Below are 27,190 nucleotides of genomic sequence, written 5' to 3'. Positions count from 1 at the left end.
CATAGTGTAAGCAAAGGTGGTCACTTGGTGCGCCCATTATGATACCACAGCACGACATGCATTCTGCAGGCACTGCAATGTTAAAGCACCCATAAGCCTAGCAGCATTACCCAATAGGGCTAACCAATAAGTGTCCCCAGCAGCATAACTCGGCATGTCTACCAGGAGGCTGTCATTACCCTTTGACAACTGTCCTCCTACGGCTTGAGCCCAATTTTTGTCAACAGAAGTCAAGCTTTAAGCATCTGCACATGGGCACTTTAAACAGTACCACAATAGCTTCCTACCTAATCCCACCTTTAAAATAACATTGGTATGTTCAGTACCATGTGTAGAACCAATCAAATTGTTCTGCAATCAAGTAATCCCCTTTTCATACACGCAAATATCAGCAACACTAGTACTGCCATATGGGCATTTTGTAGACAAAAGCACCAAGCGCAAGTGCTGAAGCTTGGGCAAGTTGGTAACAGTTCATTTTGATGGTGTTCATGGCACACACATGCCAAAAGAATAAGCGACAGGCAGACAGTGAAAAAGAAATGTCCTCTTTCACACTCTGTGTCCCTTAGTGCCTTGGAATGTGTGAGCTGTGAATGCCACCATCTGCCTGTCCCTTATCTCCTTAGAAAGTGTGCACTGTGAATAGCATGGAAAGGAACATAAGAGACCAGATAATGCTACAATAGATAAAAGAAAACATGCTCTCTGATGTATCACGTCTTTAAGCAACTTAATTTTCAAACAACATCCTAAGCCTGTCGCGCTTAAAAATCTCACTGAAGTTGCTGTGTAAGACAGCAGCTTGCTTTCACAAAAAAATAGAGTTAAACTTATTGTATTATTTTTGAAAACTGGTACTTCAGTACTGTGAAAAGGTGGTATAATTGAAAAGCAGCTTAATTTTTGTGTAATAAGAAAGCCTACAGTCAGCTACAGAGATCAGGCTTGATATAAATCGGCCAGTCAACACGGTAAATCAATATTTTCATGACTGTTCAGGTAAAAAGAATCGCTGACAAATTCCCAACACACTTTACATGTTTTGGCGAAGACAGTGCTTTTCTACTGCAAGCATTTAACCAAGCCCCAGTGAATACAGTATGAGATAACTTATTGCAGGACATTTCAAACAGATCCTCTTTATGGCTTCTTAGGGACTTGGGTAATGAGGAGTAAGTGCAGTGACATCTCTGAGCACCTCAAAGACAATACTGGTGATTACATGGCAACTCAACTGCTGACATGCAAGATAACTTTCGGGCAGTGTTGTCTCATGCCACATCAATCATACAAAACTTTAAAGGGACACTTAAGGGAAAAATAATTATTTGAGTTGCATTATTGAATTACTCTTCCGCAAACCCAGAAAAACTGCAGTTATCCAAATGTAGAGGCTTGATAAGCTAGAAAATACACGAGAAAGATATACAGGTTGTGAAACCACAATAAAGTTCCCACACCTGCTGGCTGTCTGCTAAGGCCTAGTTAATTAGTTTTTTGTAAAAACTGACTATATTGCATTCTAAATGAGGCAAGAACTGGACTTAGCAATTTTGGAGCAAGTGTACTGAACCGCAACAGCCAAAATATACGAAAATACTCTGGAATGCATGATGTCCTCCAACGTACGATGTTTCGCCGCAAAATTTGGCAGGAAATGCCACTTTAACCTTCATTTTCTTTTTGAAATAAATAACCTCTCATCACAAAACTAACACAAAAAGAAAGAATACATGATGCGTCTAAACTGATTCAGTGTCTCCCTTTAGTATTCCTTTAAAGCCAAATGCGTAAGTTTATTCTGTGAGCTATATGTCCGGAGTCATTTTGTACACATTCAAACCACTTATTTTTGGCCTTGCTTAAAGTGCCTTTGTATGTCATGCAACATGAAACTGAAAAACAGGATTCACTGTAAAGGGAGAAACGAATGGGACTCGCCTAGCGTGACGTATCTGCACAGGCTTAAGAGAAAAGTGACTTCATGGTCTAAATGAAAAAAATTAAAATAAAATCACACTTTGGGCGGGTTTCACGTTATAGTACTACTCAAAATCTTGACAAGTGCTTATTCAGTCTGTACTTATCCCAAAAGCTTGGTAATGACATACGCGCCTTTTGCACTAATGGTGTCTGCGCCAAGGCTAAATGTTAGGTAGCCACACACATTTTAACAGTGAAATTCCAGTGCGTTATGACTTTTGTCTGCCACTTTTAATAACATGTAACGGTCGATATAGCGCATTATGATCTAATTATTGTAGGTCAGCATGGCCTGAGCACGGCGTGCCTAAACACTTTTGTTAGGTGAGAAAGTATTGTTTCTGGTACTCTTTCGGGAAGCAGCCTATGCCTTATTCAGAACAAAAACCTTGTTTCCCTGAGCATGTCAGACAATTGCGTATTTCAAATTGACCATTTGAAATGCAACAAAGTACAGCATGGTTTTGAGGGTCCCACTAACTATTGAAACGCACATCATCCAAGTTCAGCAGTCAACATCATAACTAAGCTTGTAGAAGTGCATATTAGCAAGTTGACAGAATAATAAGGTGAGAGAGATGGTCCCAACTATAAGAGAAGCAATAGCAGAGTTAAAGCTCTCTCCCATGTCAAATGCGGAAGGGAAAAGCATACCCAGCTTTCGGTTACACTCTCACCTGCGACCACTGCACCAGGCTGACTGTCATGCGTAAACAGCAGTTTGTGATACCACATTATCAAACCTGCAATTTATGGGACATCAGAGATCATCTTCAAGCTTGATGTTATGCTGCTCTAGGGATGTATTATGAACTGACTACATTTAAATGTTATGCTTCATGGTTTCTTGCAAGCTTCAGGAATTTACTTATTCATTTATAAACATACCTCATAGGCTCCAGCTGGAGTGCTGCATAAGGTGGTAGGTGGAACATTGTGAGCCAAACAAAGAACATACAATAAAACAAGTAAAAAAAAGAATAAATACTCTTTCACACTGTGGTTTCTTATTTGGCAGCTAGCTTATAAAAGTGAGCATAAACGTGTTCATGCTGGTAGTGCTTTAGAAAAAGAAATAATAAGAGATTAAATAGAAAATTCAAACACTTTCAAGCCACCTTTCGTGGTTTTTTCTTTCAACATCCCTTTAGGAATGGGAATCAATGAACAACCCCTGCCCCCCCCCCCCCAAAAAAAAAGAAAAAAAAGTGTAATACATGATTTTTTACTACCTAGAGAAATAAATCTAGGAACACAGAATCTGTGCAGGCATGTATGTAAGCAATTAAGTGCCGTAATATTTGCAATAACTTGCAATGCCCTTCTGCTTTCGTCGGGCAACTCATAACAAGACATAAAAGGACATGTGTGCGTCAAAACACAGTTCCTAAAAAAATACGCCACCATACAGTCAGTAAGTAGCATATCATGCATATCTACTCAAGCCCCCAATTATACTTGACTCAGAGGAGGCTACTTAGGTTATTGATTAAACTGAAGGTTGGCGATGTTTTAAAATATACAGTTCTTGAATATTATGTCGAAACTGGAAGTTATGAATATGGCATCTAAAGCAAAAGTGCTGCACGTTATGCCAAACCTGCCAGCCTGTGAACTTTATATTTTGCAAAAATCCTAGACAAAATGCTGTGTTGGAAAGTCAGCATATATTTTCTTAAAGTTTTCTCTCAGCGCCTACATTGTTCAATAGAGACACATTATTAACCATTAACTTAGAACAGCAGAAACTGACAACATTGTTTTTAGACCAGTGTGCTTTTTTCAGTGCTTTTGCTGTGGACGATTTAGCCGGCTTTACAAACTTATCTCAATAAGGTCGTCTAATACGGGTGTCACACAGTGCACTTTTCATTGCGATCAAGCCCAATCCGGATCAAATTTCTCACTTGTGATTGGCTCTTTTGTGCAAGCTGCGCGAGGAAGCCAATTGCAGTAGCTAATTTTGATCTGAATAGGGCTTGGTAGGAAGTGCCCCTCTGGTATACTCGTTAGGGATTTTGCATTGCTAATAAAGCAGCACAAGTGCCATCACAATTTATTGTTTTACATGCAATTTTGCAATCTCATACCACCCCATTTTTCAAGATTCTTACAACATATTCCCAATAGAATTTCATTCTCATAACTCAATGCAACAATAGTAAAATTGTAGAACGAGTCCAAATTCGTAAATCTCACCAAAAGATTCAGGACCGATGGCACGTACGAATTATACCAACAGAACCTAGAACTCATAAGTGGCAGTGACTGTTTTGTACACACCTTGTCAAAGCAAGCAGATCAGATTCCTTGTCGGGCTGCTCAGACTGCATTTTGCCACAGGCTCCCATGTGGTGCAGAGATGCCTCCGTCTCACGAAATCGTGACATCCCTAAACAATAAGAAATGTTCAGTTTATTGCAATCACTGCTGAAACTGCAAACTTGTGATTTAACAACACCGCGTTAAATTGTGAAAATACCTCAGCCAGCTACATGGTTGTGCAAATATCTCATTCTGACATCACGGGCAGTTATTTAAGCTGTCAAATGCACGAAGACATACCGAACACTCAACACAAGAAACACAGGTTGTCTTGACAATATATAAGCAGAAAAATTTGCATACAAGCTAAAATGTGCTCATGAGTCAGACAGAGCAATCCGGTGCCGTCTCGCGCAGATGTTAGCTGTGAAGACAACACGTCAACGTACTTCACCACATATACCATTTCTTGCTGAGAAATTACGTACAGAAGCAGTGACATTCGCGGCATCAATTTTTGTGCCCGTTCAGACTAAACAATACTCGGCGTTAGTGTATTTCATAACAGAAAGCAAAGAAACAATATATGAAGCTCCTGGCAACATCCTATACTTGTTTGAGGGTAATTTTCATAAAACGTTTTGCTAAATGTGTACTACGGCATTAATAACAAACATTAGGAAATCACTTTTATAATTTTTGTCGCTGTACTAATCATCTTGTGCTCCGCCTAACAAGGCACACTACACGAACTATAAAAATTAATTCAGACAGTCAGTGGCATCTGTTGCCTGTCCCTTTTCTTAACACATGTTCTTGGCGTGCTAGAGACCTAAGATGGCGGCCAGGTTGATGCAAATTGACACTATATAGGTAGGGTGCGTCCCAGCTAGTTCGGGCCAAGCTAATTGAAAATCAAAAATAGAAAAATGAAAAAAAGATAGGACGATGAGACAAATAACGCGAGATATCATAGCGCGAAAGACTTGTTTTAGCTCATCAAAAAAGAAGCCGTGAGCACGTCGCCGTCGCAGATCGCTGGACACCTGAACTTCTACGCCGTATTTAGCAGAGGTAACGTGAGAGATCGATGAAGCTGAACATTATTTTGTGTTCACGACAACTAAAAAGTAGAGTTCGTAAGTAATATTACTGTAAATAACTAAAAATAATAACTTAGTACTATCTGTCATAAAATAAAAGCACTGATGTCGCCCTCTGCAGCGATTCGCTGGAACTTAAGAGCTTCCAGGGCCAACCAAAAAAGTTTTCTGTGCAAGCATGACGTCGCTGTTGGTGATGTAAGGGGCCGACCGTCACGGCAACACGGACATTTTGTTACGATGGGTTGTACAAAAAAGGATTGCCGTAGTCGAATGTGAAAATGAATACACAAATAAAATTGCAAATAAAAATGGCTATATTTGGCTACGAAATAGTTTGCACTTTTTTCTGTTTGGCTACATTTGGGCTACAACTTCTCTAGCTTTTTGCTACGCCGCCTCCTCGGACCTGGCAACACTGGTCGTGGTTTGGAGCATTTGCCCGCCATTGGCGCTTCCGTTCCACTAGAAACACAAACATGTAACCAATAATTGAGAAAAGCTTCAATACAGCGTCGGGATTAAGCCACTGCTAAGCACTGGCGTAACACCTTTCAGCTTCGCTGCGTGGTTAACCATCTGTACGGAGTGCTTGGGCGGTGTTTATTTTTAGAAGTGCAATTATAAACGTTTATGAGTTTATTTCATGGCGCCGAAATAGACCTTTGGCACTTTTGTGAATAGCTATTAATAATTGAGTTCATGGCTGCCGCAAGACTTTAGTTCACCCTTTTCTCAATGAATATTATTGAAAGAGTTCATTAAAGGACAGAGCGATATATTTTTGTAATGAGAGTTTCAACATTTATTATACTATTTATGGCGCAAGGAAAGATCTCATAGAACCTATTAGAGCCGTCCCTCCTAAGCAGGTTTCAATGCAACATATTCGCTGAGCCATGGGTGACCTTTTGGAGCACTCGAATGTCTTATCAAACGCCGGCGAATTCCTCAGCACAATGTTTACGTCCACACGCAACATCATTCCCGGCAAGCTGGCGCATCTGTCGCGCGCCCATGTAATGTACACGAGCCGTCCAGCAGACACCTTCGTATTGTCCACAATCCCAATGGTGTTCCACTGCGCCGTCGCAGCGGCATCGATCGCCGATGCCACTGCTAAGGCAGCAGTGGCTGTATCCTGGGACTTCCTATTGTCGGATCCATTGAAGTATCTTTGTGTGAAGCACTCCAGGCGTATATCGATGTTCTCGCGTGTCTTCGGAGACCACGGCCGAAGACCAGGTTCTAGGAGAAATGACCACATTTGATACGCCATTTCCATTCCCAGAACAGGAGTGTCTATAGCAACGGGCCTGTGAGCTTCGTGATCGAGCAGGGCGTACATGTTTGTTGGAACGTAGATGACATCACCGTTCCTAACTAGTGTAGGCAATGAGAGGCTCTCGGCGCTGGGTATTTTTCGCGCCAATTTGGCTCTCCTGACGTCGAAGACGTAAGAACGGGCGGCGAGCAAGTTGTGGGCAAATGTCTTCGACAGGTTTGGAAATGGAAGATCCGCGGCGATTGTTTCTTCCGGAAGCATCAGCTTCAGCTTGGCCAGTTCGCCAGCAATTTCTTGCTTAGACGTGCCGTCGAACATCGGATGCCCTTTAGCACGCCGGATGACGTTGGTGCGGGTCTTGGCGAACGTGGCCCGGATGTGGTTGTCCATATGTTGACTGCGCACCGCGTCCACCACGATTTTGTCCTCGATTTCGCAGATGCCGAGCACCGTGCAAGAAATGCGCTTTGGATGCTCACGCAGACTAGCCTCGCCATTGTCGATCTTCTCAAGACTCTTCACGGCCGTGCACACTACTGCGTAGGCGACCGCCGCAGGTTGGCGAACTGGGTCCACTAGGAAGCTCAAGACACCGCTTAATATCTCCTCCTGTCGCGTGGCGACGAACGTCAGGTTTGGGTATGCCGGTCGGATGACGTCGTCCACTATCGCAGCCCAATCACGTTCGGACAGCGCAGAGAAAGGAGATATTCCAAGTTCTTGAGAAAGTGCCCTCGGAGCATCAACGCGTGGCGATACGGGTAAGTTTTTCTCAAGCTGCGCGAGCTCATCGGCAGTGATGGATGCGTTTAGTGCCCCATTGACCGTGTGAAGGCCGGGTGCGACAAAGCTGTGGTCGTCATCCAAAAAACAGTCGGCATTTCTCTCAATCGAGAGAGTAGTGCCAACTTTGGGGACAGAGAATGAAAGAACCCCTGGCAGGCCGTACCTGAGGCTCAGCTCAGCGAAGAAACGGACCATGCGCGAAGCGTTCATGCGTTGATTCGCGAGTCCCGTGCCCACGATGGCAGCTGCGAAGTCGGCGATCTCTTCCTGGAAAAGCTCGTCCCTTGCCAGGAAGTGCTTCTTGAAAGAGGCGAGCATGCGGCCCACGGCGGTTGTGCCGGCGCCCACGGCGGCCAGTTCGAGACGCCTTCGCTTTAAGGCAACCCGGATTGTCGGTGGGAGGCGGACGCTGATGCCGGCGTCGACTGTGGAGCAGACGTACCCGTAGAAGTCTTCGCAGGGGTCGATGCTGGCGTTGAGGCCTCGAAGCACGGCGCGGGCCTCGTCGGGGCAGCAGAAGGCGCTCACGTTCTCGGAAGAGCGGCCCACGGTAGACCGGCCGAACCCAGCGAGCACCATGAGACCGAGCAGAAACGTGGAGAACGCGGCGCCGAGGAATGTGGCCACCACGAGCACGTTGGTGTTCGAGCTTTGCTTGACCGCGATCTGATCGAGCGTAGAGCCACCGTGTGCATCGGAAGCTGATGATACAGCAGGAGCCTGGATTTCCTGGCTGATAAGCTGCATACCTGGCAGGAAACCTTGTCGTTCTGCTCGAGGCTATGTTTATAGACGCTGAATCTGGCGAATACTTTAGCTTGTGGCACAGCTCTCGGTGTGCTGGTGCTTTTGCTTCTAGTCCCTATCACAGCGATGGGCGGCGGCTAGAAACACTTTCTCCTTAGGCTTTTCATGGCACATGCCCACTGCAGGGCTTGCTTGCTTGCCTTTAAATGTGGCTCGTACCCACTAAGGGGGATTGGCCAAGAATCGGGTGATTGAAGGAAAACAATTATCGGAGTCTAATCAGGAACACTTTTGAAAATTTTTGAATGACGAAAGGAAATTATTCATATAAAATTTCAGAATTTAGCAAGGAAATCGTCCACTGCAGGGCTTTTGGCAAGGCGTTAGGGCTTTTGGCAAGGCGTTCATAAATTCAATCGGTTGCTTGCTGATGATGATATAGACTTAAACTGCAATGATACCTACTTGTTCAAGGGCATTCATTCTGTCGCCTGAATTTATATTAGAGGAATTGGCTGCAATGACACCTACTTGTTCAAGGGCATTCATTCTGTCACCTGAATTTATATTAGAGGAATTGACGGTAAAAATTAGATGAACTGAGGTTGCTTCGGGCAAAGCCCGGAGCTTTGAAGCTGCTTTTATTTTTAATCTAAGTGATATTTTTTTCTAATCTATCGTTCAACAACCTTCGGCTTGCACATGACATCTTCCGGTCCAGCAAAATTAGGGATGAATTGCAACAAATGATTGAGGGCTTTACCCGACAGTGCGTAAGAGTAGGGTTGAAGATGCAGAATACAAACGTAATGTTGAATAGTCAGCAAGGGAAGAAGAATTCATGATCGTCAGTGAGCCTCTAGAGTCTGTGCAAGAGTACGATTATGTATGTCAATTACTCACAGGGGGATACTGATGAGAAGGAAATTTGCACAATAAAAATTGGTTTGAGTTCATACGGCAGGCGTTACCAAATCCTGACTGGATACTTACCACTGTCCAATCATTGTGTACGATCATCGTGTTCTACCGGCGCTTACATATGGGTGTTATCATTAAAAGGCGCTGTCGAACCTGTCATGATCATAATCATCATCATCAGTAGTTGGTGATGGAACGCTGCGGTGTGCGCGCGCGTTCGACTGTCCTCGCGATGCGTCTCCTTTCATTTTATTAAAACCTTGTTTGTTCAAGATTATTTACACCTCAAAAGTGGCATGAGATTCCGCTCCTTCGATGATTGAGAAGGCCATTCAACATTCGTGAGTTGCTGTTACCGTTATGAGTTCAAGAAACGCGCTACTGCGGAGAAGGGCAAGCCATGGCGAGCGGCGATGTCAGGCCTGACAGGTAAATCGAGTCCGTGGGCGTCTTGGAGATGTTGGCGCAAGTATTGTGTCAAAAGGAACAGCTCCCCTAGAAACTTGCGTAACAGGCGCCCATGCGAGTTACTTGGAGGTTAACGTGGAGGTTAACAAAGAAGCTCAAGAAAAAGTTAAGGACCGCGCGAACAGCGATGGAACTAACTAGGCCCGCGCAGACCTTGTGAAAATCTATGACGTCACGGCCTTGTGACTCAGTATAAATTCGTTAACTCGCCAATTTCAGTCCTGGGCTCATTTATAATGTGATATAGTTCATCTTTACTGATACAAATTACGCAGGCTCGCGTAGACTATGAAAATCCATGGCATCACGGCGAGGTTGTGCGGAAACCTCAAAGCAGCGGCTTACCGTTTCTGTCGGTATTGCATTTTTCTCTGCTTATGCCAAAGCCCCGCTCCCTGTAAGAGTGGTTTTTCTGGAATTGTGGAAGGGCAGTTTACTAATACAGCACAACTTCTTGTTCACTTTATTGTTTTCTCAATATCTGCACAACGATGGGACATATATTTCTTTAGTGCCATTTTAAGCGCTTTCGCAGTGAAATATTTCATCACCGTTGTGCGAAAAAACCGCGCTAAAAACGGGGCAGAAGGATACGCAGGCCTGCGCGCAGGCGACCAACCATGGTATTTGTTCATATGGTCAAATGCTATTTATAGGCAATCATCACTAAGTGTACAAGAGCATTACACGTCAGCAATTCACAGAGTTAGCATATCCAGATAAATATAGCCATTCACCGTACGAATAAACATTATAGTTGGTAATGTGCGCTCGCGTTTACCGTCTCGTATTGGCCCATCCATAAGCGTGGTTTCTCGTATGAATCTACCACCCGCTTACACCGGCTCAGGTTCGCACACTGTTGATTCTATCACCCGGATTTCATGGTCGAGGCTATATTAGGACAGACCGAAGACCCCTAGGTGCCATCCACTAGTTTTGCACCTAATCGAAGCCAGGAGGAAATTATGGTTAGGAGGGATGGGATGCACTGGGGTGGCCATACACTGCGCTTTACAACTTTTTTCGATGCGCGTGTTATTTTGGTATTAATACGTTTCAACTGCAAAGGAAACCGAAATTTGGTGTTTATTCTGTGTGAAAAACACGAAAATGATAACATAAACTTGCTTTGTGTTGTTATTAGTAAAGTAGCGGCAACAAAACTCGTGTCTATGTAGTCTATATCCAGCACGATGCCTCACACGTGCGCTTTTCTGTAGTTTTGGCTGCATATTCACAAAGTTGTCTGCGAGCATGCACATCTCTTAACTTAAAAACATGCTTATTCGTCGTTCTTCACTTCTTTCTTATGTCTTTCTTGTTTCATAGTCCAATTACGCCTCGCCTGAATCGTCATCGTCGTCGCGATTTATTACCTCTTAAAGGCGCCTGTTGGTACTATCGACTAAAGAAGTTTACGGACCACCGGATCTCAGAAAACGCTAAATATCTGAGCAGCCTTTAAAAGTAGCCAGTAAAACCGTACATCACAATGTTGTTCGCATATACCATTAGAAGCTGGAAATGGGAATACCAGGCTAAGTTTTGAGGCTGCGGAGAAAGTCAGCTTTTTGTCAGATCCCTTGGTCCGTAAACTTTTTTTGTAGACAGTAAGTACATTACAAAGTGACAGCATACTGACATGTGTACGTATTTTTCTCAGGTGACCGCGTTTCACCGTCTAAAAAATGTTATCGCTCAACGCAGGACGCGCCTGCCTGTATCGGAAGTTTCTCGAATGTTATCGATGGTTCTATCCGCTGTCTGTTGTCACCGAGCCTTGTGTAATCTGATTGCATGTATGCTCTGGAATGTATGTATGCTCTGGAATGTATGTATTGCATGTATGGAAGACATGAAGGCACCAGTGATTACTTTGAAACCTTAGATGGCTCATGTATAAAAGCCGACGCGCTTGACCCGCTGATCAGATTTTCGACGACCGCCGACTGTGCTCGCCGCTATCGTTGTGCTTCGAGTATAGCGTATCTTTATGGGTACAAGTTCGACCAATAAAAAGCTAGCTTTGTCATTCACAGTTTTCGATACTGTCTTCTTCATCGTCACTACTACGTGACATATGGTGGGGGAGCTTTTGCATTCATGCACCCGACGCCCCCAAAAAGTCGTGATCCAAGCCCGAACCCCGAAGACGGTACCAACGTTGTCCCGGACCATCGAGCTAGCCGCAGGCTACGAAACTAGCTGTACGTGAGAAGACCAGAAAGCGCACGGGCACGACCGCATCACCAATGACAGCCCCAGTGCCGCCTACACCGATAGTGTTTTCCAGGGAGCCATCGACGTTCCACGGATCAACATTTGAGGACCTGGAAAGTAAGAAACCAAGAAGCCCTAAGACTACTGCAGCGATCTGCTGGAATTCAGTTTTCAGTTTAGAATAGAAAGCATTATATTTTTTATCCCAAACATAAGACCAGCATCAAGGGTATCATTCAGCATGAACATGATAGAGCTATTAAACACCTCAGTACCTTACTAATATTGATAACTGGACAAGTTGGCATGAATATATTACTATTTATGGAATCGACACAGCATATGGGCACAACAGCGGCTTCATATTATCCGCCTTATATGCTTTATTATGCAGAAATATATTTTGTTCGCACATCTTATGTCACAGCTTAAGTGAAGGGGTAAAGCAAAAAGTATAGATTTCAAATACAAATGTGACATTATTTCTTGATGGAATTCCACTTAATTCATAAAGAACACTGAGCAGGAAACTAAGAAAGTAATGGAAACGTGTAATAAAGCATGGCCAACTCAATCTACAGACCTGCATAGAAAACCGGTTTCAGCAAGCAGGAGGTGGAGGAACAAACTTTGTTTAGTAAATGAAGAGAGTTGACACGGAGTAGCACTGTAACAACCTGCTTATCGTATACTTCAGTCATACGAGGAAATTTATTGACACTTTGTGCTTGTTAGTGCACTTTGTAGCTGCCAAATTTGGCCTACATGAGAAAAGAAAGCGTCGCTTAGTGTTGGTGGCAGTGTTGAATGGTAGATCAGTCGGCACATTATATAATTATTATTTTAGGCAATATTCGCCAAATAACATTAATACAATCTGTCGCCATAAGCGATGAGTGCCAGAGCGGCACACTGCGGGCTTGGAAGTGCTAAGTGTGGCAAAGCAAAAAACATCAAAGCCTTAAAATAGAGACGGCTTTCATTGGCAGTGAAATAATGGCAGAAAAAGTGATTTTAGAATTGGTGCCGACCCTGCATTGAGTATCATTTTAATTTTATAGCACTGCTATTGAGGCTACACACTCGGACAACGCGAAATGAGTTCAGCTAACGCACTTGCTGGCAAATAAGTTCTACATAGTGTCAGTAAACTTTTCCGTCTATCAGACTATGAACGACACTAGTGGCGAATTGAGCTCAAAGTGTCACTAAATCTTTACATCTTACTTTACTTTCATTCTCGTCTGCATTCAACTTTGATTATCGGTCACGCAGCTCTTTTGTTCAAGCCTTATGCTCTTGTATATGAGTTATGGTTAGCACAGGTTTATAAGCTGCATTTGTCCGCTTAGGCGGTTTTTCAATCTTATCTGTTCATTTTAATTAGTCAAAGAATAAAAATTAAAAAAAAATATGGCTATTTCTTCTGTTTCACGAAACGTCCACCATGTAGCAGATTTCCACAAAAGCAATTTGCTTATAATGAAACAATGTTTCTTAAAAGAGTACTGGCGTGACATTTTTTTACTTGACATTTTATTGCATTCAATGGAACACTCTAAGACCTATAAAATACTGGTAAATGTGAGAGCGAGCACTCTAAATAGTTTGCTTTAATAATAGTTTTTACAAAACCAGTCTTGGTTTATGTGCCAAAGAGGCAGATGAGTCATGACGTCATGATGCATTAGTTCGCTCAATTGCTGTGGTCACTGTGGCTGCCACACACCAGCACAGCCCGAAGGAAAACATGCAGCACTCATAGCAATTTTTTTATTGCGATAGCAATTATAAGCACACTCCAAGCGGATTTCTCCCGTCGGCGTCGCCGTGAGGTTCCGTATTAATTCCAACGGCGATGAAGTCGTCGCCGCGCGCCGTATGCTGCATGTTCGAGTGAAAGCGCGCGAGGAACGCGCGCTCTCACGGGGAGCGAATGCACGGCGGAGAGCAAACGGGACTCCTTCCGTCGCGCGGGAGGCCGTGGAGGGACGGGAGGGAGAGAGGGGAGGCGACGGTTAGCAGCGGCACTAAATGCGTATTTATATAAAAACGTTGCGAGGCGACAAGGTGGCAAAGACTATCGACACCGCTCGAGCAGTGTCCCGTTCTGATCTTGTCTAAAACCTCCGAGCCACCGCCAGAGGCGCCGGCAACAGTGTCCAAGGACGTGCGCGTTCGGTGCGAACGCGGGCAGAACGCCGACGGCGTCGACAACTGTTCTGCGCGTTGCTGGTGCTGCTACATGTCCAAGTTTATGCAGCTGATAAAACTACTATCCTTACTCCGTATAGCTCTTTACTAATTTGCTATCGCAATTGATGCTTCGCCGTTTGTTCATGAACACTGCCATTATGCCTAGCCTTATCGCTACATGATGTCAAAGAAATCTTGCTTTGAGTCACGACGCCTCGCTGCTGTCAATAGTGCTAGTTTCAGTATATTGGGACGAACTGTAACATCAAATCAAAATAGCTTATGTTTCCGTACCTTCATGTTTCAGAATGCGGTAGTGTTTCTAAAACTTCAAAAATATATGTGCTCTTTGCAGAAGTATTTCATACATCATGCTGCCCAGCTACTCAGGGTGCAGGAACTGGGGAAGTGAGAAATAATAGGTGCGAACTGCAGCTTGCAGAGATTGCTTTCTGTAGTGCCTATTTGTGGAAAACGATTTATATTTTTATAGTGATTGCTTTATGGCCACTTATTCTCTTTGGAAATTCTCTTGTATGCAGGCACCAGAAACCTTCATGAGCGATAACAGTGCTGCCGAAAAAGTAGAATTGTTTGAGAACTGGCTAGAGGCCAGGCAGCTGCTGTGACATTTTCAAGTGGCACAGGCGGAATGGCGCTGGCTAACACTTGCAAAGCATAGAGTTGGTCCTAGTGAAAGGAAGTTACTGATGTCTATTTTTCAGAAGGTACTAAACTCGCTTGCTATCACAGTGCTTGAAGATGAGTATTTATGCAGAAGCATGGATGATGGGCACATTCAGCAGTAGGGATTGTGTGGTGGTCCAGTGGCTATGGCATTCTCTCGCTAAGCACGAAGTCACAGGCATAATTTCCGGCCATGACAGCCACATTTTGATTGGGGCAGAAATCAAAAATGCTTGTGTACCATGCTTTGTGTGAAGAAATTAGTTTGTAGTCTTCTATTTTATCATTATTACATCACTATTAGATCATTAGGTTATTATTTCATTACGTAATTATGTTTCGTAGACAGCTTCTTGAGCATTCACTACCTGCCCTTCCTTCCTTATTTTTTTTCTGCTGGCTTGTCTGCACCGTTATATTTGCGAATACTTTATGTTGCTGATTAGTTTATTTTGTCCACAAAGAATACATGCATGTCTTCTTGGCTACATGTGTAATGTGCCATAATTTTAATGCTTTCTGAGGGCAGATGCGACTTCAGCTTTTATAACTGATCAGTGCCTGCTTATCAGAAGCAGGGAATGAATTATCTCTACGCAGTGTCATGCCGTGCTCAAAAGTTTAAAATTATTTTAGCCATTCCTGTGCTTATGGTAGTCAATGTAAAAGCAATAGTTGCACATTCGACCGTGGAACACTTGATTGCAGTACATAAACAAAAGGGAAAAAAGTGTTAGGATCTGTCATGGTCTGCATGAGTGATTTAAATTGCGTTGACAAAAACTGATATGCTGATCTAATAGGAAGCCTGCCACTATGCGTAGACCAAGTGTAGTAAAAGGAGAAAAACATCAATGGTGCTCAGGCTGGCTTTTGGACCTGAATGAATCATCAGATCGAAGAGAACTGGTCATAGTCTGGTAAATCATACGTCATAGGTATGTTACTTTAGCACAGCACTTGTCACAGCCATAATAACCAGAAAAATATTTTGTTACTTTGACATATGTCTTTGCTGGTACATCACACAGTACAGCTTTCACATCAATCCTGTGTATTCTACATCTGTGAAAAAAACACTCATTAGCATAGGTCGAAGCTCTTGGATAAATTGCCTGCTATAGTCATCCAATGAAGATTGCTTTGACATTCCATGATATATACCAACAGGGAATACTTTGTCGAGGCTTCTACTATCGGGTTGATGCACTTGAGCCAGTAAAGGCCATAACTGTTGCATGTTTCTCTTAAATGCGTGCTGCCCGTCAATATTGAAGGATAATGCCAGACTCCTAAAATTAGTGCGGTGAAGACCCCACAAATATAGAATATGTGCCAAGCCATTTCATAGACCAATATGTACATACTGCCCATTTGACATCGACACTGCTAAAACATTACTAGGAGTATGCAACAGTGTCTGGTGGCTTTTGGGAAGCTCTGTAAAATGTGGTTTGAGAATTGCAAGCAATGCGTCTACAGCACTTTTAGAGATTCGGTGTTGTACTGCCCATGCCTGCAGCAGAGGCTTCACTGACACCGGATCAAACTGAATGGTGTGATATTCAGGAGTGCGTTCATGGTCGTCACTAGAACTAACACATGATGAAAACCCATTCTGCATTGAAATACTGAAAAGGTCACTATCTGAGCTTACATTGCTGGGCTGTACTTCATTGATGTGCTCGCTGATTGCTGCAAAAATATCATCCCCAGGCGAGGAAATGTAATTAGCTTCAATTGGATGGTCTGTTTGTAATTCTGACTGCACTCTCTCTGACGTCATGTGACCAATGAAGACTTTCAAATCTGAGCAGCCTACGTTTACGGCGGTGTTTGCTTGTCAAAACCTTCTCCATATTTTTTTACCTCTGATAGCCTTTTGTGGTTGTCCTGGCATTGCTGGAAAAGTAAATTGGATAATTGGACTGTCATCATCAAAAATAATAAACAAAGATCCTTTTGACGCCTTATTCAAAGCGATAGAATACAACGCACTGGCCCTCGTTAGGCCAACATCGAATAAAAAATGCAAAACGAAATTCATTGTTATGCATCACGAGAACTGGTCATGTTCTTAATGAATGTTTAATTTATCACCATTTCTTGAACATGCAGGGGCAAAGAAATGCACCTTTCTTATAAATTGTAAATGAAATTCATTGTTATGCATCACGAGAACTGCAAATGTTGTTAATGAATCTTTTATTTATCACCATTTCTTGAACATGCAGGGGTAAAGAAATGCACCTTTCTTATAAATTGTAAATGAAATCCATTGTTATGCATCACGAGAACTGCAAATGTTAATTAATCTTTGATTTATCACCATTTCTTGAACATGCAGGGGTAAAGAAATGCACCTTGTTTATAAATTTTAAATATACACTTGAACATGGTGATAAGCATTGTACGAAATTAGAGGCTAGCTGTGATCCGCCAGCACCCACATGACACACTGCACAGTGCGTCGGTGTAGTAAGCCAATAGAACATGGGACCACAAGTTTCTTAGGGACCGCAGGCTCACTACTGATAAGATGCACACAATATTAACGCGATAGCGTTAAGGGCTCCGTGTCGCAAAAAATCCGGCGTCGGCAACCGGCGTCGGCGTGCTATGTCGGCGGGTGGCGGAGAAAACCATTTCTAACCACCCGAAATACTTCGACCACACAGGCCCTCCACGTGGTGCAAGGTTTTGGTAAAATAAGTTGAATTTCTCACAGTGAAATCTGTCAGAAAAATGGTAAAGTACGACTTTACTATTCGGCGCCGGATTCGCCGTCGGATTGTTTACCAAACGGCATCGGATTGTCGTTTGAATGTACGAGAAACCCTAATTCTGCTACGAGGAAACTCAAACACAAACCCCTTTTCTAGAATTACTACCGGACCTGAAGGTACGGGTACATTACTTGCGAAAATGATATCCAGATGGCGCTCGCATCCTAGGCAGGTCAAATTGGGACTTCGCCTGCTAACTCGTTTTGGACACGCGCGCGCGTTGGAGCAATGGCAAACAATTAATCAAATAATAAAAAAGGTGCTAGGGCCTTCACATTTTAATACAAGACCACTTATATTACCCCTCGAAAAACGTCTTTCCAGCAATGCATTTGTTTAAAAGTCAAGCCGATTTTATGGGGACCGGTGTAAGCTTGGTCCATGTAAGCTGGCTTTCCCACGTTCAGTGTTGCAGTGAATGAAGCCTACTTGGCGTATGCGGACAATGCGATGCGAACGGGTCCCGATAACGCTATCGCGTTCTACTCTTAAAGGCGAAGCTTAAGCGTCCTCTAATTTTTGTCTAATGGGGTCTAAACGACAAAAATCGAGTTCGTGTGTCGTCAAGCTTTGTGAGCAAGATATGTGTAAGTGTGGCATCAGTAACTATCACCTGAAATATTGTGATTCCTGGATGAGTGCCGACACACTTATGCTCCTCCAGTGCAGCTGTTTGGAATACTTGTGTGAATTAAAACTTTCTGGAAACGGTTAATTAAATGCTATATAAACTAAATGCGATGCACACAATGGCCCTTATTTTCGTCTAATGCAACATCTAAGTTTAAGCCATGTATATTCTTCGGGCACGTCAAACTTTAACGTCACTGAATGTTTACGCACTACATCGTTCACAAAAGGTATGCAAACGACATTTCCGCGCAAATGCACAAATGGAGAGGTCGATGTGAATTCACGAAGACGATATGTTCGTTCAGTGAAAGACAGTGGCAATAGGCGCTTGTAGACAAAAGTATGACGCAATAAAAGAACGGTTGTAGTTAATGTTGACAGTTCTCCCGTATCATTCTTGCGTCGGTAGTCTGGCGCGCACACCGTTGTGCCTAACGGTCCCTAGGGACAAAGAATGCTTCACCGGCAGACATGCAGCTGTGGAGTGCTGTTCACGCTTCGTCGTTTTCTCGACGCCAAGGAGCTGGCGACTAATTCAGCGTCACCCGGGGCGAATGAACGAGCATTTGTGTCTCGTATCTTCGGCCGTTCGACTGCCTGGATGCTGATCGGTGAGACGAGTTCTGGGACCCCAGGGTGCAATGAGTTATCGGCCTCATGCGGCGCTAAGACGACAACGTCGCTTTGGGGGTGTTTCCGGGAAGCACGAGCGCCCATCCGGACTAAGTACGACGGGGCTCGGCGCCGACGGTGATGCGGAAGCAAGGAGCCCCCTTCCGAGCCATGTTACGGCTCAACCAGGGCCAGCGTATAACTTGGCCGTTTCCCACAAGGCAGCCCGTTTCATCAGCGTCGCTCAGACGGCGACAGTGCTCGAGGCCGACGGTGAAGGGCAGACATGCGTCCCCAATCGGCAGTGCACCTCCTTTGGGTGTTGCCTCGAGGCAGCCCCTTTCATCAGCGTCGCCCAGATGGCGCTACCGCCCGACACCGACCATGACGACTTGACCGGATTGAGGCGAGAGGACAACTTCGAGGATTTACTACCGTGGGAACGACAACGATCTCGGTTTCCTAGATGATCTCGCAGTGGCAGCCAAGGCGAGAGCGAGGATGCAGCAGTAGAGGCGGTGTTGGGTGAACAATACAACCCCTCTGATTGGCCCCACCAAGGTCAGCAGATTCCCCAGTCGAGTCTCCTAGCGAAGACGAGGGGATTAAAAGCGCACACCGGTGGTGCAGTGGGGGTGGTGTTGACGTGACCTGATACGAACTCGGACGTTGAATATGCTCCTGATGGAGTGGGCTTCCGTACCAGGGGCCAGTGTACATAATGTAAATTAAACCTTTTCCTTCATTTCCTACTATCTGCTGTATTCATCGTTGGGCTTGGTGGATTCTTGGCCCAAACGCCACCACGAGCCGCAACAGCAACCGCCGCCTTCCCCGGAAACGGTGGCTTCCTCGAAGGCCAGTATCAGGACCCTGTCAAACCGACCGTCACGGATCCTCGGACTTCGCAACAACCCATTAGGCACTAAAACCACGTTCAGAAGGAAGAGTAACCCGTCGTGGTTGCTCAGTGGCTATGGTGTTGGGCTGCACTAATAGCACGTTTAGAAGGAAGAGTAACCCGTCGTGGTTGCTCATTTGCTATGGTGCTGGGCTGCTGAGCACGAGGTCGCGGGATCGATTCTCGGCCACGGCGGCCGAATTTAGATGGGGGTGAAATGCGAAAACACCCGTGTACTTAGATTTAGGTGCACGTTAAAGAACCCCAGGTGGTGCAAATTTCCGGAGTCCCCCACTACAGCGTGCTTCCTAATCAGATCGTGGTTCTGGCACGTAAAACCCCATAATTTAATTTAGAAGAAAGAGTACGGTACAACCAATGCGCATTACTCTTTCTTTTAAAAAGCTTAAAAAAACGTGCCACGGCCTTTGCTGCTTTGACAGTTGCTTTTTTGCCCACCGCTCCTAAATTGGTTCATGGTCCTGCCAAAAATTAAGGCCTTGTGCGCGTGCTTAGAATGTTCTAATCACGCGCATGCGGCTTTTCGAGCGACAGCTGTACTACTCCAGGTACAAACCCAGAAAATGCACCGTTCCGTAAATCTGACCTTCAAGCTCAGACAAGGTCAAACGGTGACTTAGCTGTGCTTTCGACGCTTAAGGAACACTTTTGATGCAGCGCGACACGTAACAGGACACAAGAAGGCACAAGTGTACAGACAACACACAGCGCTACTAGCAACAACAATGTTTATTCTGAAAACCAGAACGCTTAAATACCACATTCGCCATAGCAGACATACATCACGTGGAATTATTGAGAAACATGCGCGAATGAATTCGCACTATCGAACCATATTTAATTACCCGCGACAACCTGCCAGAACAACCTGTCACCGCTTACGCAGGAAATCTAACTCCTTAGGAGACAGCGCTATCGAAGGCTTGCTAATGCACAATTCACCAAGTGCGTGGGTAAGCTCAGCTTCAACAATCAGCCGGGTGACCTCTTCTTTATGTCAACCAACAATAATGGTATTTTCAAATAAAGCACGCCAACCATGAGTCTGGGTATGGAGGGCGAGAAACCCATCAGGCGGCAGCTTTCTTTATATGTTTTTGTGCTCTCTCAGCCGCTCATTTCCGCACCTACTGGTTTGACCGACGTATTTTTCCCATAAGAGAAAGGAATGCGATACACTACAAATGCCTTGCAACCTACGAACTTTTTATTGTGCCCTTTTGTGCACTCAACATTTTCTGTCCTAGAGGGATTTGTCTTCGCACAGAGCCCCTCAAGCTTATGGGTTATTGAAAAAAACCACCCTAATGTTATCGCGAAGTGCCACATTCTTGAGGTTATGTGAAAGTTTGTGAATATAGGAGATTATGGCTGTGCTTCTCATTCCTGCGCTCGCGTGGTGCTCAATGTCAGATTGACCTGAACTTCCTGGCATTCTTTTGAGCTGCTTTCCTGCTACCGACACTAACACATGTTCTGGATAGCCAGCTTCCTTCAAGCGCGAAGTTTGATACTGAAAGCTAAGCTTCGTTAGGTGAGCACAAGATTTCTTTAAGGCTTTGCTGAGGCGCATTGTCGCAATGCCTCTCTTGGTTAGTTTCGAGTGGTTAGAATGGAATAGGAGTAACGCCTTGTTCGCCCGTGGATCATAGCACGAGGAAAGCTGGTTGTCAGAACAGACTAGTTTCAAGTCCAGAAATCTAATCGATCCGTCAATCGACCATTCAACCGTCACCTGAAGAGGATAAAGACTATCGCGGAACACATTCAACACTTCCTTGCTCTCGCTTTGAAAACTTTCCCAGGAGCAGTCAATAAAAATAATAAAATCATCAACGCTCCTGCGAGACGGTGTTATAGGCCCCTATCAAGTTCGGCTAAAAAAAGGTTGCTTAACACGGGAACTATAGACATGAGCCAATGCACACATCTCTTTTTTTGCAAAAAATGTATCGTTATTCCAGTTGATAAAAGTCTACGTTAGGTAAAATTCCACCAAGGCAAGGAAATCTTTAACACAAAATGTTGTAATACTAAATGCAATGCCTATAATATTGTCTTCCTATGCCATGTGTACCCGCCGCGGTGGCTTAGCGACTGGAGTGTTGCGCTGCTAAGCATGATGCAGCGGAATTGAATCCCGGCTGCGGCGGCCGCATTTAGATGAGGGCGAAATGCAAAAACGCCCATGTACCGTGCATTGGGGGCACGGTAAAAATTCCCTGGTGGTGAAATTTATTTCCGAGTCACCCCACTACGGCGTGCCTCATAATGAAATCGTGTTTTTGGCATGTAAAACCCCAGAATCCAATGCAATCCAATACTATGACACGCGTAAACTCATGCTAAGTGTCTGTTTATGTACCGCACAGTTCACAACTTTGTTGTCGTGTAATGTTTATGCACTACACCGGTCACACTCTAAGTCAAATAGGAAACTGCAGTTAACGCGAGTGTACGCTGTGAGAGGTCGACGCAGTGATAAGGCAAGAGCACGTAGCTAGGTGCTGTTTGATGTTTCCCGAGAATAGAATGCCGAGGATAGGTGTAAGTAAGCAGAAAGACGTGCGGCATGAAAGGTAGTGGGAAGGGTGAATATATTATTCGCCCATTTCATTCCTGTGTGTGGCCTAATTGAAATTGGCGCGCTCGCGTGATTTCGCGCGCACGAGCTACGCCATGGGAAGCACACGCCAGTCTCACAGAAAAACTTATCGCTCGAGAAGTATTAGTGCGATTGGTGGCCTAATGATTAGAGCGTGGGGCTGTTGTGCTGGGAAACCAAGGTCCGATCCCCAATATCGGGCACTTAATCCTTTTAATTCGAAGCTTGTTAAGCGGACCCTCGTGGACTCTGCTGACTGATGTTGCTGCTGCCCTCGCGATCGTCGTCAACTTATTGAATAGCTTACGCACAGGAAATAAAATAATTATGTGTACATTGTGGGGACTGAACATCAATCAGCAAGACAGCCCGATGCTATGACCGTGAGGCCGCTGATGCACGCATAATTGTCTCGTGTCAACGCCAAGTACCTTTTTGAGACGATTTGTACATGTGTCATGTCGCGTAGCATTTGTCCCTGAAGGCACGTGACCGTGCGCGCCGGTTTCCATTAGTCCAAACAGGCTGTACTTCAGCGTGTGCGGTTTATTTTAAGACAGCTGAAGCTCTTAACGCAACTGCGCGAAAGAAACAGCTCTGCTGGTGTGACGATCGTGTGACGTAACCCCAGCCATATTTTTAGTTGGCCTGCTAGGCTCAGTGGCCCGCCGAAGCTCGGTGGGCAACATTGGTTCACCGCATTGAATAAACATCGCGAGCACAGCTGCTCGGCGGTCAGTCATCGTTCATCACCACCACGCTGCGCGTCGTATCTGGGACAGGGGTTCCTCGGCCCCTCCCCTTTCGTTCACGGTCCGGGGCGGATCGTGACACTGGCGACGAGGGAAGCCCACCTGTCGACCCAAGCCACCGAGAGCGGCGAGACACCGCCCCCCGTTCCTGCCGCCATGCCGCTGTACGGGAGGCTCGAGCAGTTCGAGGGTGATGGGTCCGCGTGGCCAGTCTACGAGGAACAAGTTCACGTGTTTTTCCAGGCGAACGACACACCCGAGGCAAAACAGCGGGTATTTTCCAGGCCTGCTGCGGGACCCGCGTCTTCAGTCTCCTGCTCGACCTTCTCAAGCCGGCCACACCGCATGTCAAGACGCTGAGTGAGCTGCTCAAAACACTGCGGTCGCACTTCAGCCCGGCACCGTCAACGTTAATGGAGCGTTTTCGCTTCAACAACCGGAGCCGCCGCGAAGGAGAGACCCTCGGCTAGTTCGTCGCTGCGTTACGAGGGTTAGCGAGTGCCTCGCCTTCGGGGACCAGCTGGACTCGCTGCTCCGGGACCGTTTCGTCTGCGGGATAAACAACGCCACCATGCAGACACGACTCCTGGAGCTTCCTGATCCCTCGCTGGACGACGTCGTGAAGGCAGCGCAGGCGATGGACGGTGCGGCCAAGGACGCCGGCGAGATTGCACGCGCGACCGGCTCACCGTCGACGGAAGCAGCGGTCAACAAGATGACGACTAAGGGTGTTACGTGCAGTCGCTGCGGTAGTGACAACTCCACCTCACAGTGCCAGTTCTGCCAAGCAAAATGCTTCACGTGCGGAAAAACTGGGCACCTCGCACGGATTTGCCGAGGGGGGGAGGACGAACAGCGGACAGCAGCAGCCGCCTGGATCAAGCCCAGGTTCCACACAAGCCCGCGGTCAGGGTAGCCGTCGCAAGGGTTCGCGACGAAGACGTGCGTCAGCAGGCGCGGGTCCTTCAGCGGCCAGGCTCCACGTCGTGGCCGAGAACCTGACAATCTTCGACATAAGGCACACAGGCCTTGTTCCGTCGTCTGTGCCACCGTATCCGCTGACCGTTGAAGTCTGCAGGCACCCCATTTCCATGGAGCTGGACACAGGGACCAGCGTGTCGGTCATGGCCTGGAAGCTGTTCAAGCGTACTTTCCCTGACGTGTCCGTCGAGGCTTCGGGCGTGATGCTGCGCAGCTACTCCGGACAGCTTTCCCAGGTCCAGGGGCAGGCCTAGGTCAGCGTTCGCTTCAGTGATAGGGAGGCAACCCTTCCCCTTTATTTAACCAAGGGGTCGTCACCGACGCTGCTAGGCCGAAACTGGATTCACGGACTGGGCGTTCGGTTGCCGGAGTACCAAGAGGCCGTCCTACATGTGGTCAAAGACGTCCCAAGCCTTTTGACCGCTTTCAAGTCCCTGTTCCAACCGGGGGTGGACACATTTGCTGGCACGACGGCTAGCATTTACGTTCCTGAGGGAGCCAGGCCTCGTTTTTCAAGCCTCGCCCACTGCCGTTCGCCCTGAAAGACGGGGTCACCCAGGAGCTGCAACGGTTACAGCGAGAGGACAGCCTGGTGCCCGTCAAGATGTCTGATTGGGTCGCTCCCATAGTTCGAGTCCTCAAGCGAGATGGAAGTGTCAGGATCTGCGGGGATTTCAAGGTCACCATCAACCCCGTCGCTACCGTCGAGAAGTACCCGCTGCCCCGGATTGAAGATCTCTGGTCAGCGTTGTCCGGGGGGCAGAAGTTCACAAAGCTCGACCTCAGAGACGCTTACCAGAAGCTGATGCTCCAGGATGCCTCTCGGAAGTATGTCACGATATCGACAACTTTAGGGCTCTTCCAGTACACGCGCTTACCGTTTGGCGTGGCCTCAGCCCCGGCCATCTTTCAGAGGGAGATGGACAACCTCTTCAGGGGCATGAGGCACGTGGCAGTGTACTTGGACGACATCCTGGTTACTGGCACCGACGACGGGGACCACCTGCAGAACCTGCACAACGTCCTGGCACGATTGCAGGACGCCGGTGTCAAGCTCAAGTTGGAAAAGTGCGTTTTTCTGGCCCCCAGCGTTGAGTACCTGGGACACGTCATTTCCCAGGCTGGCCTGTCCCCAGCCCCCCGCAAAGTTGATGCTGTGCTCAAGGCGCCAAAGCCCCACAACATGAAGGAGCTTCAGAGCTACCTCGGCCTCATCAACTTCTACAGGAGTTTCCTACCCAACCTGTCGGCGCATCTACAGCCCCCATCTTCTACTTCGAGCAGGTCAGCAGTGGACCTGGAAGAATGAGCTAGAAGTTGTATTTCAGCGCAGCAAGGAGCTAATCACCAAGGCTCCAGTGCTGGTGCACTTCGATTCAGACAAGCCTGTCGTCCTAACAGTAGATTCGTCGCCGTACGGCGCGTGGGAGCCGTCCTGGCGCACCGGGACAAGGATGGCCAGGAACGCCCTGTTTCGTTTGCTTCCCGTCGGCTTCTTGCAGCAGAGCAACGTTACAGCCAGCTGGATAAGGAAGGCCTGGCCCTCATGTTCGGGGTTGAGCGCTATCACCAGTACCTGTGGGGCAGAGAATTTGAGGAAATCACGGACCACAAGCCGCTGCTGGGTCTGCTGGGGCCGGACAAGGCGGTTCCCGTGCAGGTTTCGCCTCGAGTGGTACGCTGGGCCTTGAGGCTTGCGGCCTACAACTACCGGCTGGTCTACCGTCCGGGAAAGGACCTGGGACCTGTTGATGCCCTTAGCCGCCTGCCCTTGCCGGAGGTGCCAGGTGCTGCTCCAGAGCCTATTGAACTGTTCATGCTGGAGCACGCGTACCCGGAGGTACTCTCCAGATCTGCGGTGTCACAGGCGACCAGTCGGGATCCAGTCCTGTCCCAGGTGGTCAAGGCTGTGTCCTGAGGGGACGAGTTGGTGCAGCAGGCTTACAGCCACAAGGCTGCCGAGCTGAGCCTGCAGCAGGGCTGCCTACTCAGGGGTTCCAGGGTGGTGATCCCACAAAGTCTCCGGTCCAGGCTCCTGCAGTTGCTGCACGCGGGTCACCCTGGTGTAGAAAAGACGAAGATGGTGGCCCGGTCTCACGTTTGGTGGCCTGGCCTGGACCAGGACATTGCTCACATGGTGCAGAACTGCCAGGAGCACCAGCGGGCCTCACGTCATGTGGAGATCACCCCCTGGCCATTCCCACGGAAACCCTGGTCCCGCTTACATGTGGATTTTCGGGGTCCCTTCAAGGGCCACTACTTCCTGGTAGTGGTGGACGCCTTTTCGAAGTGGGTGGAGGTCCTACCTGTCACCACTCCTTCAGCACGCGCGATCATTGTGGCGCTGGGACAGGTCTTCGCCGCCCAGGGGTTGCCGGACGTCATCGTGTCCGACAAGGGCCCCGCTTTCACCAGCACAGAGTACCTGGCCTGGCTAACAAAGAACGGAATCCGCCGGATGATGGTTCCGCCGTACCACCCTGCTTCAAACGGTGTAGCCGAGCGGGTGGTACAGACAATCAAGGACAACTGAGAAAGTGTAAGGCTAGAGATTTCCGGACGCAGGTTGCCCGGGCACTGTTTCAGTACCGGACCACGCCCCACGACGTCATTGGCCGTGCCCCATGCCAGCTCCTGCTGGGTCGGATGGTAAAGACACCCTTGGACGTCCTGCATCCGGACCTCCGGCCCACAGCGCTCCTGAAACAGTTGAAGCACAAGCTGGCTGCTGACAGAGGGTGCCGTTCCGGGCCTTTGCCGGAGCCGGGAGCTCCGGTCTTCACCAGGAATTTCCGTCTTGGTCCACCCTGGTCCGCCGGTGAGGTACTATCTCCTGCCAGCGCCTCATCGCTGCTCGTCCGCATGCCGGACGGGAACACGTGGCACCGGCACGCCGACCATGTTCGGCCTCGCCTCGTGAGCCAGCCTGCAAACTTGGGCGCCACTTCAGAAGGCCAGCCCGCAGAAGGCCAACGGCAACACCGGTCGCTGCCAGCGAAGCACCAGAGGCGGCAAGCGTCGCGAGTTGCGCGGCACCAGTTGAGCCACTACCAAGTTCGGCGCCATTTTCAAGGCCGGTCACTGCTGACCCTCCGGACGGAGCTCAACTGGCTCAGGGAGCACCCAGTGTTGCCACACCCGGATCAACACCTGTGCCCAGGCGGAGTACTCGACAGCGGAGGCCGCCGGACCGTTACTCGCCTGGTTAACACTTTTTGTTTGTGTTGTTTCC

This window comes from Dermacentor silvarum, chromosome 9 (assembly GCF_013339745.2).
Source record: "Dermacentor silvarum isolate Dsil-2018 chromosome 9, BIME_Dsil_1.4, whole genome shotgun sequence".
NCBI classification, from domain to species: domain Eukaryota; kingdom Metazoa; phylum Arthropoda; class Arachnida; order Ixodida; family Ixodidae; genus Dermacentor; species Dermacentor silvarum.
Note: the sequence above shows the minus strand (reverse complement) of the source record.